Consider the following 19,562-nt stretch of genomic DNA (forward strand, 5'->3'; position numbering starts at 1 on the left):
GGGCAGAGAGGCTTTGGTAGGAATGGGCAAAAATGGCTTTATAGATGGAAAAGCTTTCATATTGTCTTGCTCGTGCTTCCTCGGTGTCTGGTGCTCCTCCGGGGGTGTCCACCCCTGCCACCCCCTCTCACACCTATGGCCTCATCTCTAAAGAGCCAGGATCCCCTGGCTCTCTCCCCACTCAGTTGGAAAAACCTGTTAGATTTGGAGCCAGGGAGACCATTACCATCGGAGTGAAAATGGCCCAGAGAGTTTCACCTACGATCCTGAGGAGGGCTGTTAGTATTTTAATAGACGAAATCTTAATCCAAGAAAATGAATTCCTGATTTTTAAAGTCGCAGGCATCAGCAAGCAAGCGGTGGGAGGGGTTTTTGGGTCTTGCCCACGGCATCTGTCTACCCCACCTACTTGGATGGCTGATGTGTCTGAAATCTTAGTTTCTGTTAAAAAAAAAAAAAAGAAAGAAAGAAAAGAAAAAGTTCTCTTCCTTCTTCCATAAAAATTTCCCTAGGGTTGTGGCCCCTAAAAAAAAATTACAATTACATGTAATGTCTTAAGGAAAACCGCCAAGTATGAAAACCTCGAGGGTAAGCTTTCATCCAAATACTTCATATTATCTGAAACCATCAAAAAAATCAATCTGGTTATAACCTCCCACTCCCCAAATCAGAGCAGAGGGAGAAGGGTTTTGAATCTTGCAGTCTTCCCCCCGCTAAAATCGTTCTGGGAGAAAACCAGCATTCAATCGCGTTCAGACAAGACTTTTCGGTCGTTGTTGAAGATTTCTGCACTAGCGTCACGTTAGGCTTTCTCGCCCCTTTCCAAATGGTTTACAATCACCCCTCCCTCCCCAGGGGTTTGGGAATGAATCATCAACTCTGCTTTTTTCCAGCACACTATTAAATTAGGCTACAGCCTGGAACCAAACATTTGTTCTTACAAACATTTCTTTCATGTCATCACTGTAACGGATACCAGAAATCCAGTAGGCCGGCCTTATCTCCCACAAGGCAGCAGCAGGGACAGCCGGGCCCACACTGCTGCTGTCGCGCACCATGTGGAGAAATTTAAAAACCATTTTTTCGGGGTCGGGGAATTCATGCTAAAATTAGAAAAGGTCAACTTAAATTTACAGGAAAATTCGTAATTTCTTGTCATTCATACAGAGAAGTTAAAAACAACTTCTTCCTCTGAATCTCCATCTTATGTAAGATGCCTTTAAAGGACAGCCACACATTAAAATAAACAGTGTTTTTCAGATTCCAGCTTCGAGAACTTCAAGATGCTTTCAGTCCATTTTTAATTTCAGGAAATAGCCATTGTTGAATAGAAAAATAGGTAATTATAATAATGACTACTACTTAGTGATGTCTCACTATGAAAATCAGATCTTTCCCGAAATCTGTAGGTGAGAGGACATATGTAAAAGCACCTAGCACTGTTCACGAATCCATTCCTTCATCCCACAGAGCGTGCCATAACTATGCTGGCGATTCGGATGCAGCAATAAACAAACCATACAGAAACCCCTGGGGTGGCTCTTATCTTGCAGGGAGGGTGGGGTAAGACAGATTACAAACAAAATAAATCAGTAAATATAGAGAGAAATGCTAGAGAGAAATGAGGGCAGGAAAGGAGACTAGACAGTGGTGGGGATGGGGAAGACGTTACAGTTTTAAGCAGGAGGGTCAGGGAAGGTGGCATTTGAGGAAGGTCTTAAAGGAGATGTGACTTTGAAGAAGAGGACTCCAGGCGGAGGCAACCACAAGTGCAAAGGCCCTGAGGCAGGAGTACCTGGCACAGTTAAGAACAGCAAAGAGTCCAGTGAGGTCTGTGCTGCGTAAGGGAGAGGGGGTTATGTCATAGAGATAGGGTGGGGAAGGGAGTGAGCGGATTATGCAAGGCCTTGTAGGGCATTGCGAAGATTTTGGCTTTTACTTCAAATGAAGTGGGAAGCCATGAGAAGATGCTGAACAGAGAAATGACATGATCCAACTTAGTCTTTGAAAAATGATTTTGGGGGTGCCTGGGTGGCTCAATCTGTTAGGCATCTGCCTTTGACTCAGGTCATGATCCCCGGGCTCCCTGGTCAGCGGGGAGTCTGCTTCTCTCCCTCCTTCGGCCCCTTCTCCCCATTTGTGTGCACATGCGTGCTTTCCCTCTCTCAAATAAATAAATAAAATCCTTAAAAACAATTAAAATTTAAAGAAGAAAAATAAAAGAAAAATGATTTTGGTTGCTGTGTTGCAGATAAGATGTAAGAAAGGCGAGGATAGCAGCAGGCAGGATAACTGGGTACGTATCGAGCTCTCCAGAAATACGTGTTTGTTACAAATTGCATTTTTACATGAAGTCCCCTCTTTTTTACTTATTCTCCTTTAAAAAAATTTACTTATTTATTCCCTTCTTCTCTACGTTATTTGGGGTTGTACTATATTCAAATTGGGAAGCAATACAGAGAAATTGCATTTCTTTGAAACACTGAAGGCATTTCAGACTTTTCACCGAATCAAATTGGTCTCATTTGACTTCTCCTTTTCTTTTCCTTCATTTGGGCCAAGAGTTAAAGATGACTTATTCTCTGTGAGCAGAAACAACTACAAATCAACAGAGGTAGAGGACAGTAGCCTTCATACTAACGGCTAACATTTTTTGAGTGCTCTGCCTATGCTAGGCACCATGTTCAGCGTTCAACATGAATTGGCTCATTTAATCTTCTCGACGACTTGCTGAACCAAGTACTGTTGTTTCCATTTTCCCAGGAGGAGAGAAGTTAAATACCCACTGGAGGTTACACAGCTGGCAAATGGCCAGGCCTGGATTGGAACCGAGGCCATGTGGCTCAGAACCTTTGCAGGTGACTGCCACGTTAGGTTACTATTACCTCCCAGCCATTCAGAGAAGTAAAGCTACGGATTGAGGAGAGAGGGGAGACCACAGGAGCCTTTGTCCAGCAACGCTGTGGACTAACTCTGTCCGCTTGACTTTACTGTGGTTGATCTAAAGGAATGATGTGTTAAAAGAAGAAACTGGAATGCAAAGACAACAACAACAACGAAAAGTAGAGATTAAAGGATAACGTCTATCAAGGTTCACCCAGCACTGTGTCGGGGATAGTATTTACAGTATTTACTGGCCTGAACCCCTGGGAGTAAGTATACTCTACTGCAGAATGAACAGCATGTTAGGTTTCTCTGCAGAATGAATAAAACACTCCTCTAATTCCTTTGTGCTGGTTAATGAACAAATGGCATTTCTGTTGATAAATCAGCCTTTTGTGAGTTTGGTTTGCTTGAATCAGCTCCTCCCCCCCCCCCCATTGCCTCCCATCTCCCCCCACCTCTTCCCCATTGCCTCCCATCCCCCTATTCCTGGGATCCTCTTCCTCCTGCAACCCCTCCCCTCCCACAGCTTTATCAGTCCCGGGGCTGCTTTAGGGCCTCTCTCCTCAAGGTCCCCGCCTGGACCAAAGAGCCAGCTCGCCCTCTTTACACACCCCGGGTCCAATGACTGCTCAGTTGTTTACAGCACAATACAGATTTATTTGGGGAAAAGCTTTTAAGTTATTTTTGTACCATGATTTTGATTTATTTAAGCTTCTCTCGTCTAACTGAAGAAGCTTGGTACATTTTGTGTTTGTCACTTGGTTTGCCATTCTGTACTCTGGACTGGCTGCTCCTCAGGAATGCATGGTTCCTATCCTGTTTGCCATCTCAGGGCCGGGAGCTGCGGTGGTAGACATTTCTATCTAATGCAGTTAATGTGGCATGGGTTCCAGATTTATCTCTGGCTGTAACTTGGTGAGAAAATGAACTCGGAGTTTAAATAAGCTAGTAACTGACAATATTGGAAAAACACCAGTTTTCTCCACTTCTTCTCTCTCCTTTTGTGACCAGACTCTTACCAAGTTTTTGCCTCCCGTCTGACTCTTTAGGATGGCTCAGCACATTGCTTTTCTCAGGTAAACATTTGATATATTTTGTATATATTACAGATATTGTGTGTGTGTGTGTATGTGTGTATGTATTTCTTTTATTAAAAAAAAAATCCTGGGGGTGCCTGAGTGGCTCAGTCGGTTAAGCATGTGCCTTTAGCTCTGGTCATGATCCTAGGGTCCTGGGATTGAGTCCCACACTGGGCTCCTTGCTCAGCAGGGAGCTTGCTTCTCCCTTTGCCTCTGCCTCTCTCTCTCTCTCTCTCTCTGTCTCTCATGAATAAATAAAATAAAATCTTAAAAAAAAAATCCTGCTTCCTCCTTCTCTAATAGAATATAGGAATTGCTTGCAGGGACAAGGACATGCTGGCCAGAGGAGAAATTTTATTCGATGGTATATAGCATATTCTGCCTTTTGAAATCCAAACAGTGTTTGTGAATTATCTATCCAAGTTCATGAATTGATTTACTTTTAAAATAAAACTGCAGTATTTAAAAGAAATTCATTCTCTTCTATATAGAACTAAAAACACTTTCATTTATGAAGAAGGCCTTATTTATTTATTTAAATTTTTTCTTTAAATTCAATTTTGTTAACATACAGTATATTATTAGTTTCAGGGGTAGAGTTTAGTGATTCATCAGTTACATATAACACCCAGGGCTCATTATATCATGTGCCCTCCTTAATGCCCATCACCCAGTTGCACCATCCCCCAACCCCCTCCCCTCCAGCAACCTTCAGTTTGTTTCTTATAGTTAAGAGTCTCTTATGGTTTGCCAAGCCTTATATCTTTTTTAATGGAAAAATAAACTGCTCTGGATAAGTATTGCAGGAAAATATTCCTCAAAAATGATTGTTAAAGGTATTCCCCTCCAATAATTATTAAGCCATATGCAAGTAGAAATTATAGCTATATTCTTAAACATAATTTTAAAGAAATCTTATAGCAATGCCATGTTTCCTCAGTTTATATCAGTACAGCAAAATATAGATACAATGGTAGATACCGAAAGGCATTTATTCCTGAATAACGACAAAGTACCATAGTTAGTAGTGGCAAAATTCTAAAAACACTCCCATTAATGTGAAGAATAGTGCAAAGATGATGTGATCACCACTGTTTTTTTAATACCTGAGAAGACAAAACAATAAGTACCTATATTGTCAAAGAGAAAGCAAATTTATCATTTGTACATGATATTATCTACTAGAAAAAATAAAAGAATTCATTAAATGTGTTAGAACTAATGTCAGGTGGGTAGTTACAAAACATTTAATAGTCAGTAGGTTAGGTGCAAGACAACTGGATATCCACGTGCAAAAGAATGAAGTTGGACCCTTACCTCACACCATACACAAAACTTAACTGAAAATGGACCATAGATCTAAAAATAACAGCTAAAAGTACAAAACTCTTAGAAGAAAATGTAGGAGTCGATCTGTGTGACCTTGGGTTAGGCAATGGTTTCTTAGATATAATACCTAAGGCACAAATGACAAAATAAAAAATAGATAAATGGGACTTTGTCAAACTTTAAAACTTTTGTGCTTCAAAGGACACCACCAAGAAAGTGAAAAAAAAAAAAACAACAAACGGAATGGAAAAAAATATTCACAAATTACATATGTGATTTATCTGATATTCAGAATATATAAAGAACTCTTGCAACTCAATGATAAAAAGAGAAATAACCCAATTTAAAAACAGGCAAAAGACTTAAGTAGACTTTTCTCCAAAGACAACATACAATTGCTCAAAAACCATATGAAAAGAAGCTTGCTGTGCATCAGCCACAATTGGAGGTACTGCAATTGAATGTGGGCACTAACCACCTGGAGTTAATGGACACCCCATAAGGTAAAGGGCACAACTCTCACAAGACTGCCTATACAACATTACCCGCACTTTGGAGGTCCCAGGCCATTCACACTTCTGATCAAGTAGCTATTACTCAGGTGTTTCCGTGACTTCCTTAGATTGGATAATTCACTAGAGTGACCCACAGAACTCGGGAAGTTATACTCAGGATTACAGTTTTATTACCAAAAATACAGATTAGAAACAGCTAATGAAGAGACACATAGAGCTGGGGGGAAGGGAAATGGGGAGTGACCATTATCCTTTTCAGGGTAACAGACATGTTCTCAAGTAGATAGCGGCGATAGTTGCAAAACCCCATGAAAATACCAGAAACCACTGAAATGTAAACATTAGAAGGATGAATTTTATAGTATGTGAATAATGTCAGGAAAGCTGCAATTTAAGTCAATAGGCTGGGTAAAAGTTAAAAAGTAGAATGAAAAAATATCCTATTTAACAATAACAACATTAAGAATGAACTTAACATGAAATATGCTAGGCTAAGAGAAGAATCTACAAATCTTGACTGAGGGTTACAATCAAAGACCTACATAGATAGAAGAATAAAGTCTTTGTTTCTTGATGTTTCAATATTGTGAAGAGTAATTTCTTCCTGAATTCACATATAAATTTAATAGTATCTCAAAGAAAGCCCCAAAGGATTTGTGGGGGGAAGGAAGAGGAAAGGTGCCAAAATTTCTAAAAAGAACATATCAAAGAATATACTATATGTAATATAATATTAAAATACATGAAAGAAATATGTCAATGTAGGTTCATCAACTGTAACAACAAATGTATCACTGGTGAGGGATGTTGATAATGGGGAGCTTATGCATGGGGGTGAGAAGGGCAGGAAGCATATGGGAAATCTCTGTATTTTCCCTTAATTTTGCTGTGAACTAAAGCTGCCTTAGAAAATAAAGTAGAAAAAATATATAGAAGAATAAATATGTAAGAATAATGAACATTTTGAAAAAGAAGAGCAGTTAAACATTAAAGATAATATGGTCTTTAAAAAACAGAAGGAGATAAGGATCATATCAGATGTCAAAATATACAATGATACTGACTGAAAGTATACTATTGGTATGGGACTCACAGACAGAAGAACCAATCAGAATAAAAAGTCTGGAAGCAGATTTAAATTTAAGAATTTTTTTATATATTGGGACTGGGTGGCTCAGCCAGTTAAGCATCTGCCTTTGGCTCAGGTCATGATCCCAGGGTCCTGGGATCGAGTCCCGCATCTGGTTCCTTGCTCAGCGGGGAGCCTGCTTCTCCCTCTCCTCCCTGCTTGTGCTTTCTCTCACTATCTCTCTCTCTCTCTCAAATAAATACATGAAATCTTTTAATAAAAAATAATTTATTATACATTAATAACAGCACTTCAATTGAAGAAAGGATGGATTATTTCATAAGTGCTAGTATAACTGCTTAAAGAATAGAAAAAAATAGTTAGATTCTTACCTCACAGCTGTAATCAAAAGTTTGGTAGGCTAAAAATTTATATGCAAACAAGTTTTTAATGAATCTATAAACTGGGAGAAAATAAAGTTTCTCTTGGCTTATGTATATAATCTTGGATACAGAATGTTTCTTTTTTAGTTTTGTAACAGGCAGAATTACAAAGAAAAAAATTGATATATTTGACTTTACTTATTTACTTGTTTTAAAGAATCTTTTTAAAAGATTTTAGTTATTTATTTGTCAGAGAGAGAGTGAGAGGAGAGAGAGAGAGAGAGCACAAGCAGGGGGAACGGCAGTCTGAGAGAAGCAGGCTCCCCACTGATTAAGGAACCAGATGTGGGGCTCAATCCCAGGACCCTGGGATCATGACCTAAGCCAAAGGCAGATGCTTAGCCCACTAGGCCACCCAGATGTCCCTCGACTTTTTTTTTTTTAATATTTTATTTATTTATTTGAGAGAGGGAGTGAATGAGAGAGAGAGAGCAACAAGTAGGGGGGAAGGAGAGGGAGAAGCAGACTTCTCACTGATCAGGGAGCCCAACGTGAGGCTTGATCCCAGGACCCTGAGATCATGACCTGAGCCAAAGACAGACGCTTAACCCATTGAGCCACCCAGGTGCCCAGATACATTTGACTACGTATGATAACCTTCATGCCTAGAAAATTAAATTTAAAATTAGGACAAACTTCAGAAAAACAAGTTGGAATATATGCAATTCTGTATGTAGACTATATATGGATGGATGATAAATGCTGCAATAAACATAGGGGTGCACATATCTTCCAAAATTAGTGTTTTTATATTCTTTAGGCAAATACCCAGTAGCGGCATTGGGTCATAGGGTAGTTCTATTTTTCATTTTTTGAGGAAGCTCCATATTGTCTTCCACAGTGGCCGCACCAGTTTGCATTCCCGCCAACAAGACACAAGGGTTCCTTTTTCTCCACATCCTCACCAACACTTGTTTCTTGGGTTTTTGATTTTAGCCATTCTAACAGGTGTGAGGTGATGTCTCACGTGGTTTTGATGTGCATTTCCCTGTTGATGCGTGATGTTGAGCACCCTTTCACGTGTCTGTTGGCCACCTGTCTGTCTTCTTTGGAGAAATGTCTGCTCATGTATAGACAGGCTCTTAAAAGTCAGTAAGAGAGGTAATAGAACTCAATATTTTGCATTCAGAGGCAGTTCACAGAGAAGAAATTATATGGCCAGTAAATACTTTTAAAACTCAGGCTCACTAGAAATCAAAGAAATGCAACTAAAAACAAGATCCCACTTTTCATCTATTAGATTAAGAAAGATGAAAAAGAATGATACACTCAGGGTGAAAAAGGTGTAGGGAAAGGACATTTTCAACCACTCTTTGTGGGAAATTGAAACAGTTTAGCAATAAGTGTTTTCAAAACTCTTAAAAATGTGCCCGCTGCTTGATCCAGAAATCCCAACTCTTTGTCCTGGGGAAATACCCAGTTATTTCCACAAAGATTTATTTATAAGAAAGTCCATTGAGTCATTGTTTACAAAAGTTTAAAACGAAAGGAAGCAATATAAATGTTTAATAGCAGGGTATTGATTTAAAAACTTACAATATGCCCAAACTGTAAGATATTATGTATCTGTTAAATAATATTTTAACGGTATGTCTATTGACATGGACAATATTTATTACATATCGGTAAGCTAAAGGATAAAATGGCATGAATGTATCTTGTAAAAATTGTAAATGCTACACACACTATTTTGGCAAAGGTCTGAATGTAAATAAGCCACCATGGTTTATTCTGCTGGCAGGAAAAAATGGATCATTTTTCTTTTTCACATATCTCATTTCCATTTTTCTATAATTACATAATAAGATTTTCAAAAGAGAATGACAAAATTCAAACACTGAAAGGGGAATAAATGGAGAAATTACCTTTAAAAAATAAAAGAGAGTGGTGCCTGGGTGGCTCAGTCAGTTAAGCGTCTGCCTTTGGCTTGGGTCATGATCTCAGGGTCCCGGGATTGAGTCCCACATCGGGCTCCCTGCTCAGCAGTGAATCTGCTTCTTCTTCTCCCTCTGCCTCTCCACCCCCCCTTCATGCTCTCTCTCTCTCAAATAAATAAATAAATAAATAAATAAAATCTTAAAAAAAAAAAAAAAAAAAAGAATCCTGGGACGCCTGGTGGCTCAGTGGGTTAAGCATCCCACTTCTGATCTCAGCGCAGGTCTTGATCTCAGGGTTGTGAGTTCAAGCCCTGTGCTGGGCTCCACGCTGGGCATGAGGCCTACTTAAAAAGAAAATTAATAATAAATAGATACGTAAACAAAAGAGAATCCTGAAGACAAATTTTCTTTGTGACTAAATCTCTGACTGTAGATTAGGCTACTTTGGTTCCATGAAAAAGATCCTCTGGACTTCTCCAAATGCTGAACTATGGCTAAATGACAAGAGGAGAGAGGACAGCCTGAATGTTCTTTGTGAAATCCTGCCTGCTCTGTGCTATTTTAAAAATCTTACTAATGGTCATAAAGGATCTTGAAAACTGAAGGCTAAATTATGATGACGGAAATGAATGAGCAGAAAATCTACGGTCTGGGAATTTTTACATGTAGGATAAATCAACTCAGCGTCTCAGTCCTGTTTTCTAGCTGGAGCCGCATAACCCCTGCTGGGGAATTCTTAAGGAGTGGGGCCGGACAGGCAATTTCTTTTTATTATTTGCTCTTCCTTTTTTTCCAAGAATCCTCGGCCTGAAACTTGGTTTCCTGTTGTTCTACTTCTTTAAGAAACAAAAATAAATTCTCGCATAATGGGATCAAAACTTGGTTCTCTCTTACTGTAATGCATTCAGAGATCAGTTATAATGAGCAAAGAGACTGCTCCCTGTGATAGGCAAAATGTGTGGTGACAAACAGACCTAAGGGAGGCTTTTCTCTTCTGCAAACGTGGGAATGATATATGCAAAGTGCATAAAGCCAGCCCTGGGAGTGTCCAAGAGTGTTTTCTCTACCCCACTACATTTGCCTTTTACGCTGTGCCTTCCCTCACACAAAACGTAAGAAATCTGCATGCTTTGGTTATTTATTATTTGAATATGCTATTCATGAAGCCTATCAGTGTTTTTGGTGGGGTCCCCCAGCAAATAGACGCTGAGACAGAGATTCGTGTGCAGAAGGACTATTGGAGAATAATGCCTGTCAGAGAGTGAGGGAAGCAAGACAGGGGCTCACTGGCCCTCATGGGAAGTTCAAGTGGGCATATTGAGGCCAGAGGGCTGGATCTTTGTTTTGTTCCATCCCTCACCTCCCAAGGAGAGGGGACCTAAACTTGAGGAAGGAAGCTTCCTTCAGGCAAGTCCTTGGGAGGACTCCGTGGTAAGCAGCCAATACTTCAGGCACCTGGAGGTATGAGGGTTTCCAAACTGAAAGGGATTCTGGGCTGAGAGCAACAGATTCAATATTTGTATGCCCCCCTTTTGCCCCCAAATTCATATGTTAAACCCTTAATCCCCACATGACAGCACTTAAAGGTGGGACACTGGGACATCTGGGAGGTAACCAGGGTTAGATTAGGTCAAGAGGGTGGAGCCCTTATGGTGGGATTAGTGCCCTTACAAGAGGAGAAGGAGATACCCAAGATCCCTCTTTCTGTGATGCAGGTACCAAGGAAGGGCCCTGTGAGGACATAGCCAGGAAGAGGGCTCTCACCAGAACCTGGTCATGCTGGCACCCTGATCTCAGACTTTTAATCTCCAGAACCATGAGAAAGAAATGCTTGTGTAAACCACATGGTAATTTATCTTGGCATCCTGAACTTTCTGAGACACTGGGTGCTACAGCAAACACAGCTAGTAACTTCTATTAACATTGGGACAGTTCCAAAGTCTGTCCTACTCAGGGTAAATGTACGAAAGACAAATTAATAGTTGAAGGTGGAATTCTTAAGAAAGCAGTATTGTTACTGCTTAAGAAAGCAAAATTGTTACTCTCTACCTCCTGCCCCATTATCGGTCCAAGTTATATTGTAAGTTATTCTGTTAATAAAGATGTGAACTTAGTGTCCAAGAGAAAAAGTTTAAATTATATTTGTTTCCCAAATTATATTTGTGTGCACTTTGTTCAGGACACTGAAACGGCCACTTAGAGTCGGCCGCTAGGTTTCATCCTAAATAGTGAAAAATCTTTGATTCAAACTTCATCTTGAAAAATGAAATAAAAATCGTGAAACAATATTTATTTTTACTTTATATTTAACAAGATGTAGGCTATCATAAGTACGGGCTCACTTTGAGAACTAAGAACAAATCCAGCGACTAATTCAGAATTTTTAACGTAGTTTTTTCCAACAAAATTCTGTACTAGCACAAATGACATTCCTTCCCGCATATCTCAGTTGTGCGGCACCAAAACAAAGATGGACATTTGCTTGAGAGTTTTATTGATTTTACCAGGGTCTCTCAATCCTTTCTTTGAACTCATGGGAGTTGAACTCATCTTTGGAAAAAATCTCTGCTGTTTCATCCTTCGAGATATTTCTTTTTAGTTGTGGACCTCTGCATTCAAACACGGTCTCTCCAGTCCAAGATAGAACTCTTGATTCTCGATCTTCCTTGGCACTGCCCACTCCCCCCACTCCATCTTTTCTCCTCTAGTGGCTCAAGAGAACCATCTAGGAACTAGCTTCGAGTTCTCTTTTCTTCTTTCTCATGCTGCCCCTGATCCATTGGCAAGTCCATTAGCTCTATACCTCCAATTAACGACTTCTCACCACCTCTGCTACCTTCCAGTGCCAGCTGCCGCCAGCCCTTGCCTGAACTACTTCGGTGGCTTTCTAAATGGACCCCGGCTTCTACTCTTGAGTCCCTACAACCACTCTCCACAAAGCAGCCAGAGTGATTCTTAAATGTATATTTATTTTTACGAGGTACTACATTTATGTGGTTCAAAATTCAGTGCGCCAAGAAAGAAGACAGGCCCAGAGAAGTCTTGCATTCCTCACCTCAACCCTCTAATGATAATCACTTCCATTGGTGTCTTTGTCTTTTTTTTTTTTTAATCTTTCTTGGGTTTTTAAAGCAAATACAAGCATCCACAAATATATCTCCCATCTTATTAGACAAAAGGTAGACTCCCATAGACACCGTTCTCTACTGTTTTAAATCTTGCTTTCTTTCACTGACCAACATGTCCTAAAACTCTTTGCATATTGGTATATAGAGACCTCCCTTGTTAGTTTCCTCAGCTGCATATCATGCCATCGTTGCCAAACCAAGCCCCTTTTGCGCAGTTGCATCCATTTGTTGCTCTTACAAACAAGGCAACAATAAATAACCTCAAACGTGTCATTTCATACATGCGGCAATGCATCTATGTGATAGAATCACAGAAATACAATAGCCAGATCATATATTTTAGACTATTTGCCAGTGTCAAAATGAAAATTTTAGAGGTCAATCTGGTTGTCGTTTCTCTTGCTTAAAGGTCTCCAAAAAGTACCCATCCTAATCAAGATGAAAACCAAGAACCATAAATCCCCTCCCAAGCTGTCCTTTGCCAACCTCTTCAATATCGCCCCCATTTCCCCTCTCTTGCCCTACGTGACTAAGCACACTGGTCTTCTTTCATTAATCTTGAAAAATTCCATAGCTTTGCAAGACAAGCGATTTCACTTTGTAGTTGACTTGCATTGTATTTGCACTGTATTGTCAAGTATGTATAAAAATGCAGTCATCAGCTGGAGACCTGACGAAGGTGTTGATGCTTGGAAGGGGAGAATCAATACTCATGTTTAATGGAGATGGATATTTGAGTGGGTTTTATAAGCAGTCATTTGATAAAGTAAACATTTCTAGGTTACCATGACTCTTACTTTCCTGCATACCTTCAAACTTTAGGAATTCAGATGATGAATGTTGAGATAATGAGGATGCTCTATCTTTCAGGCGCTGTGTGACCATGGATCCTAGACACGTAAAGGTGAAAGCCTAACCTCATAGGGAAATGCAACATGGCTGGGAAAGAGGACTGGGCGGGATGTTATAAATGCTGTGTTCTGCTATGGGTTCTGCCACGAAACAAGCTGTGAGGCCTTCAGCAAGCCATTCAACCCTTCCCTGCCTCATTTTATTTGTATGAGAAAGAAGAAAATTGAATTCATCATCATTATTCTCAACTCCCCAGGGATTCTTTTTATTAACCCCACCCCCTCATTTTCATAATATATTGAGAAATTTTGTCTACTAAAAATTATGTTAGTAATGTATTTATTGTATAAAGTGTTATTATTTAAATTATTTAAACATAAAAAATTTATTTATTTACTTATACGTTACCATTTCACAGTTCATTGGTACCACGTTCATATTCATTATTAATTTATCAAAGATATATACAGCTTCCAGTTCTGCTTAGCATTAAGTAATCAACTGACCTTGGTCAAGTTGATGTAATACCACCCAAAGCAAGGAAACTTCATATTTTAATTTTCCTGGCTGGCTTTACCTCGTTGAATCCTTAAGAATTAAGAGGCTGCAGGACAGGAATCTCTGGTCCCAGCTGACAATGAGTTTCCTTACGAGCCTGGGAGTCAGTGTTCTGTATAAGATCTCTAGTATAGCGACTTTTTAGAAGGCGCCTCACAGAGCCCTGGGGCTCAGCAGAGAGGTTCAGAGCAGAAACAAGGGTGGGGAAGGAGAAGGCGAAGCAGGGGGTCTCAGGGCCCCCAAACCTATTTTATCCACAGTGGCCCCACTTTTTTCTGTTACATGTGGGGTGCTAAGACTTAGTTTGAAGAAAGGGTTTAAACTATTAAAAAATAATTGGAAAATCTGACAATCGAACTTGATTGCATCGATGAGGATAACGAAGCCTAGAAAACGTAGATAAAAGTTGCCCAAGGTTACAGAGCTAACTAATGGCAAAACATTCATTCGGTCAATCCACAGGTATGTATTGAACGCTGTGGAAATAAAAATGATAATTATGAAATTTTGATTCAGTCTTGGTCTAAAAACAGCCTGTGGGTCACCACAGGGTTTGATCAGAAGCATCGGGATGAGAGAATGTTATTTTCATAAACTGATGGAGACGTGACATTTCTGTACGTTACAGCTACATGTATTATTTCATGTCGCTCCTGTTCAGTAAGACAAGAAGGGGCGGGAGGATACTGCATTCTGGTGACCAAAGGAGAGCAGTGAAGAGCAAGCCCTCTTAGGAGACGGGCCAGGTAGGGTAAAAGTCTTGCTTCAGGTCTCTGTGCCAGACTGTCACACTATTGCTCTCTTCGGTGTTTATACAGGAGGAGCCAAGAGCCCTGCCTCTTCAAGATTATCTGTAGGTTTTTGTTTTATTTCCCAGATAAAGCATGTGATTACCACTAAGCTTGGAAGAAACCTGAGGCTATGGAAAATGTGTTAATTTAATCTATGAAACACATTTGTAAAAGTCAGCTGGTTGAATGTGTCCAATGTAAAAGAATTCACTGGCCTTAGGACCACTTACCTGGGACTGGGTATCAGGTATGTCCTCTTCTTAGTCCAAAGGCCACAGACCGTCTGATTCTAGCTTTCTCCCTGCAGACTATTTGAAATAAAGGGTGTCTTCAGTAGCTTCGAATACAAACATAACAGAAAGCCTCATTCTTAGCACCAATAAAGAGCCAGGCATTCTTCCTGGCTTTGGAAGATACAGCAAGGAACATGTGGGAAAAGTTTCCTGCTTCCTTGGACCAGAACGGGTTCTCTTGATGATTCCAGGTCCAAGGCTGTTTCTGGTACACTGTGCAAAGTTGAAGACTCATTCAACTGTTTTGCAAATACTTGTCATAACAAAGTATGCTTAGATCTCCTCCACATTATTTATTCATTATTTAACAAATATTTATTGAGTGGTTTCTATTACCAGATTCTCTATGCTAAGTGCTGGGCATCCTGATATGAATTAGTTTTTTTTTTTTTAAGACTCCATTCATTTATCTGACACAGAGAGAGAGAGAGAGAGCACAAGCAGGGGGAGCGGGAGAGGGAGGAACAGGCTCCCTGCTCAGTGGGGGGCTCAATGCAATGAGGGGCTTGATCCCAGGACTCTGGAATCAGGAAGGCAGACGCTTAATCCACTGAGCCACCCAGGTGCCCCTGAATTGGTTCTCAAGGTGCTCACAGACTTATGGGAACATAGACTTGTAAACAACTTTCGAAGCCACGTAATCAGTACAACAGCAGGAGAGGAACAAGGCACAGATGCACTACAAACAGCAACGGATTAACTTCCTCTGGCAGGATATCCAAACTTGGGTTTGAAAGGTTAATAGAACTTCCCAAGCAGACCAAGGATGGCGACAATGGGAATGGCATACAGAAGGGCGCAGAGACATGAGAACACACACATCCGGAGAACTGTGTGCTGTTTGGAACCGAAGGAGTCTTCAGTACAAAGTAGAGAAGAGGCAGAAATTGATAGACTCTTTATCTAATGGCCTCTGCTTTCTCTGTGAGTTAAGAGAGGCAGCAACTTTTGAGAATGAGGGCAGAGGCTGGGGAGGAAGTTTGAAAGGTTTAAGAGGTGCTGAATTGTTTATAAAATAGAAAGGGTTGGGGGAAATCCCCTCAGGCCCATTAAGAGGGGCCTGTCTTGCTAGACCATAGTTCACCCATGCCGTTGCAATGCCATGTAGCCCGGGAGAAAAGGTATGTACTGATATATACGGATAGGAAAAGATTTTTAAGACAAATCATTTAGTGAATAAAAAGCAAGAGGCAGAACTGTATGTACTAATTTAACTTTCATGTAAAAGGCAGTAGGAAACTTAAAAATACGTCCTTATGTGCATAAAATATCTCTGGAAGAACGCATAAGAAAGCAATAGCTTTGGTCACCTACGGGTAGAGGCTGGATGGCGGGGGCGCAAGGTGGCGGGGGGGGGGGGACACTTTGCACTGTATACGTTTGAATTCTGAATCACAGTAATGGATTATTGACTCAAAAATAAATTAAAAGTGCAATCTTTTACATCTTTTTAGAAAATAAAGAATAATTTCTGAGGGCCATGGAAGATAAAACTAAATTTTGGCCTCATGGCTGTGTCTCTCTGGAAACTTATGCTTAGGCCTAACTTGGGGAAATGCAAAGGGAAAGAATCATTTTCATTGTGGTTTCTAGTCGGGAAAGGTGAGTTGGTTAAGTCATGAGAATTGGAAGTTGAAAGGATCTACAGAAAACCCTAACCAAGGTTGCTGGCCTGGCCTCTTGTGCTCAGGGCCTCCAACCCCGGCTCCTTCAGCATCCTAGCAACATTGCTTTAGTTACATCAAAGCAGCACCTCAAAAGGATTCCAATTCTTTTATCACACCGGTTTGTGCAAAACCCTATTGGTACAAAGTGAATTAAAACAGAACTCTGATCTTCAGGAGCTGAGAAGTTAAAAGGACAGTGTTTATTACTTAATACATGAACAAATAATGAACAAGACTGATTTTTGTGTGTGGATTGCCAAATCACGTTATCCTACAGACATACACTTTTTAAAAAAGATTTATTTATTTATTTGAGAGAGAGAGAGCAAGCACATGCACACAAGAGTGGGGGGAGGGGCAGAGAGCGAAGGAAAAGGATAAGCAGGCTCCCTGCTAAGCATGGAGTGATGTGGGGCTCAATCCCAGGATCCCAAGATCATGACCTGAGCTGCAATCAAGAATCGGACACTCTATTGATGGAGCCACCCACGTGCCCTTTACAGATAGACCCTTTTATCTCGAATCTGATTATAAAGAAATGTCCCGGTTATTCAACAGCGAGCCTGTGAAGTACTGTTTTTGTGCCAGACGATGGCAGGCAATGGTGATACAAGGATGGCCAAACCATAATCCCTGGGGCCTGGGACCACACAAGGTAGTGAAGGACAGAGACATAAAGATCACTTCAGAATACAATGTGGTATGTTCTACCAGAGATGCCTGGATAGAATTCCGTGGGAGCCCAGAAGAAGGAGCAACACCGCCTGGAAGGAGTTAGGATGGGCTTTGTCGAGGATAAAAGAGGCAACCCAAGTCCTAAATGAGTTGAAGTTGAGGGATGAGAAGGATATTTCAGGCGAAAAGAATACAGTGTGCCGAGGCAGCAAAGCTCAGAACAACACGATGTGCTCTTGGGATACCAAGCAGCGTGATCTGAGTATGGCGTCAGGAGCTTCTCAGGGAGTGGCAAGCACGAGAGCTGGAAAGGCAGGTTCAAACAGGGTTATGAAGTGCCTTATGTGCCAGGCTAACAAGTTCAGACTTTGTCATGTCAGTAAAATACCTTCTTCTCAGTTGACATGCTGAGAGGTTGGTATTTCGCCATTAACGTCTAACCCTCTTCCATGCAGGTCATCCTTCTATTGGCTTCCAGATTCTCGGTAGAGGTGGAATAAGGATGTGGAAGACAGGTTTGTAAACTTAGTGTTAGCTTCCCCATTCTTCCTTTTTATTCTTCTTCCACATCTAACCAGTTATCAAAGTCTGTCACTTATTCTGTCATTTTCTTTGTGTCTTCTTAAGTCAACTATTTAGTAAGTGTTTACCCATGACAAGTACTGGGCTAAGGGCCTTATTGACACTATCTTGTTCAATCCTCAAAATGGTCCTGTGAGGTCATGTTCTGGTCGGGGTTCTTGAAAGCAAATAGTAGGGAACTTAAACAGAAAATGAAGTAACTGGAAAGGTGTCAGGCAATTCACAGAATCCATTGGAAGGTAGAGGACCGGGTTCAGGGTGGAGCCAAGGAAGAAGCAGAGCACAAAGTTGAGATCCTACCTCAGGTATAATTTTCAAGGAGGTACTCCACCATGCCTCTGGATTCTTTTCTTTTCTTTCTTTCTCTCTTTTCTTTCTTTCTTTTTCTTTTTCTTTTTTATTTTCTTTTTTAAGTAAGCTCTGTGCCCAATATGAGGCTTGAACTCACAACCCTGAGATCAAGAATTGCATACTCTACTGACCCAGTCAGCCAGATGCTCCCAGGCCTCTGGATTCTCATCTCACCACAGAGGGCTCAAAGATCCTCAAACTGGCCACATTGTCTTTGCATCACTATTCCCCAGTACAGAGAGACGAGTGAGCATCAACTGGCCCTGCCCAGAGCACGGGCTTGTGTCCTAGATGCCAGGGGCTGGCAGAAGAACAGCTTCCCCTGTGTGTCTTCCCATTTACGTTGAGACTCACTCAAATTTGGAAGGACATTGAAATACCGGACAGCAAAAACAACAAGTGTCCACCAGTGCATTTTGTAGATGAGGGAGGGAAGAGACCCAGAGCAGGTAGTTTAGTTACCCAAGTAACACAGCAAGTCAGTGGCAGAGCCAGGATCGGCGCCCAGATCAGTTTGTCTGCAAAGCCCACGCTGTTATGCAATCTACTGCACTGCCTTCTCTAAACCATTCCAGCGCTGTTTCACAGCCCACACACCAGTCCGGGCGCCCATCACCTCGTCTGCATCACTGCCTCCTACCTGGTCTCTCAGATTTGTGTTTTCCCATCTCAGTTCATTCTCTACATAGTCGCTAAGATAATAGTTTTTGAGTACCGTCTACATCATGTCAGCCTCTTGTTAAAAAACCTGTGACTCACCCCTTCAAGAGCCTTTCCTGACTAATATCATTCCACCCTGATCACTCCCTCAGTAATCAGTCAAATAATGTTGCTGCAGTGCCGTCACAGATGTATAATTTATACTACACTATCGTATACTTATTAATAGTCTCTAGCTGTTACATTTACATGTGACTTTACTGAGGTCACACAGCCTGTCTTCTGCTGCTTTTGTGACTCTAATGATAGATACTAGCATCTAGTACAGGGAATGCCTTGTCGTCTTTGAATCCCAGGACCCTCCAGAATATGTGCCTTACCATCATCAATGTTATTATTGGCAGAGCACTTAGCATTTGTGAATTAATTATTAGCCTCCCTGAGATTTTTCAACTGCTTCTTAGCTTTCTCGGCCACAGGTACTGTGCCCCGCCAAGAGTCCGTGCGTTAAAAACAATCGCTGATAACGATGATCATTTCATTTCCTTTTTTGGAAGTGTTTAATTCTTTACTCCACCCCCAGAAATGGTAAGTTGAGGAAAGGTAAAAGGTGGTATCCTTTTTGTGGAGCTGGGAGGTGAAAGGAAATAGCATCTAGAGCATGCTTTGCCCTTTTTGGTTAGGAATAATAAAAGGATCGTAAGCATGGAACATAGCATGCAGTTAGGGACTCTGGCTGGCCAAGTTGCCGGCTTGAGGTTCCTATAGGAAAGCTACAGGAACCTTCTGGCCTGGTGCCTGAATTGC

At 40.9% G+C, this 19,562-nt stretch overlaps 1 protein-coding gene across 4 annotated transcripts in view; it reads right to left on the bottom strand.

Moving 5' to 3' along the window:
* The window catches only part of INTS6 (integrator complex subunit 6), a 178,770-nt gene that overhangs the window by 151,847 nt on the left and 7,361 nt on the right, over nucleotides 1-19,562 (bottom strand). For 3 of the 4 annotated variants that reach the window (XM_048215535.2, XM_048215534.2, XM_026493206.4), the window contains exon 3: nucleotides 14,758-14,835. The exons of the other annotated variant lie outside the window; for it this stretch is intronic. The gene's annotated coding sequence lies outside the window, so the exon portion shown is untranslated. The remainder of the gene's footprint in view (nucleotides 1-14,757; nucleotides 14,836-19,562) is intronic. 4 annotated transcript variants of the gene reach the window in all.

The sequence above is a fragment of the Ursus arctos genome, unplaced genomic scaffold, assembly GCF_023065955.2.
Source record: "Ursus arctos isolate Adak ecotype North America unplaced genomic scaffold, UrsArc2.0 scaffold_10, whole genome shotgun sequence".
In the NCBI taxonomy this organism is placed as follows: domain Eukaryota; kingdom Metazoa; phylum Chordata; class Mammalia; order Carnivora; family Ursidae; genus Ursus; species Ursus arctos.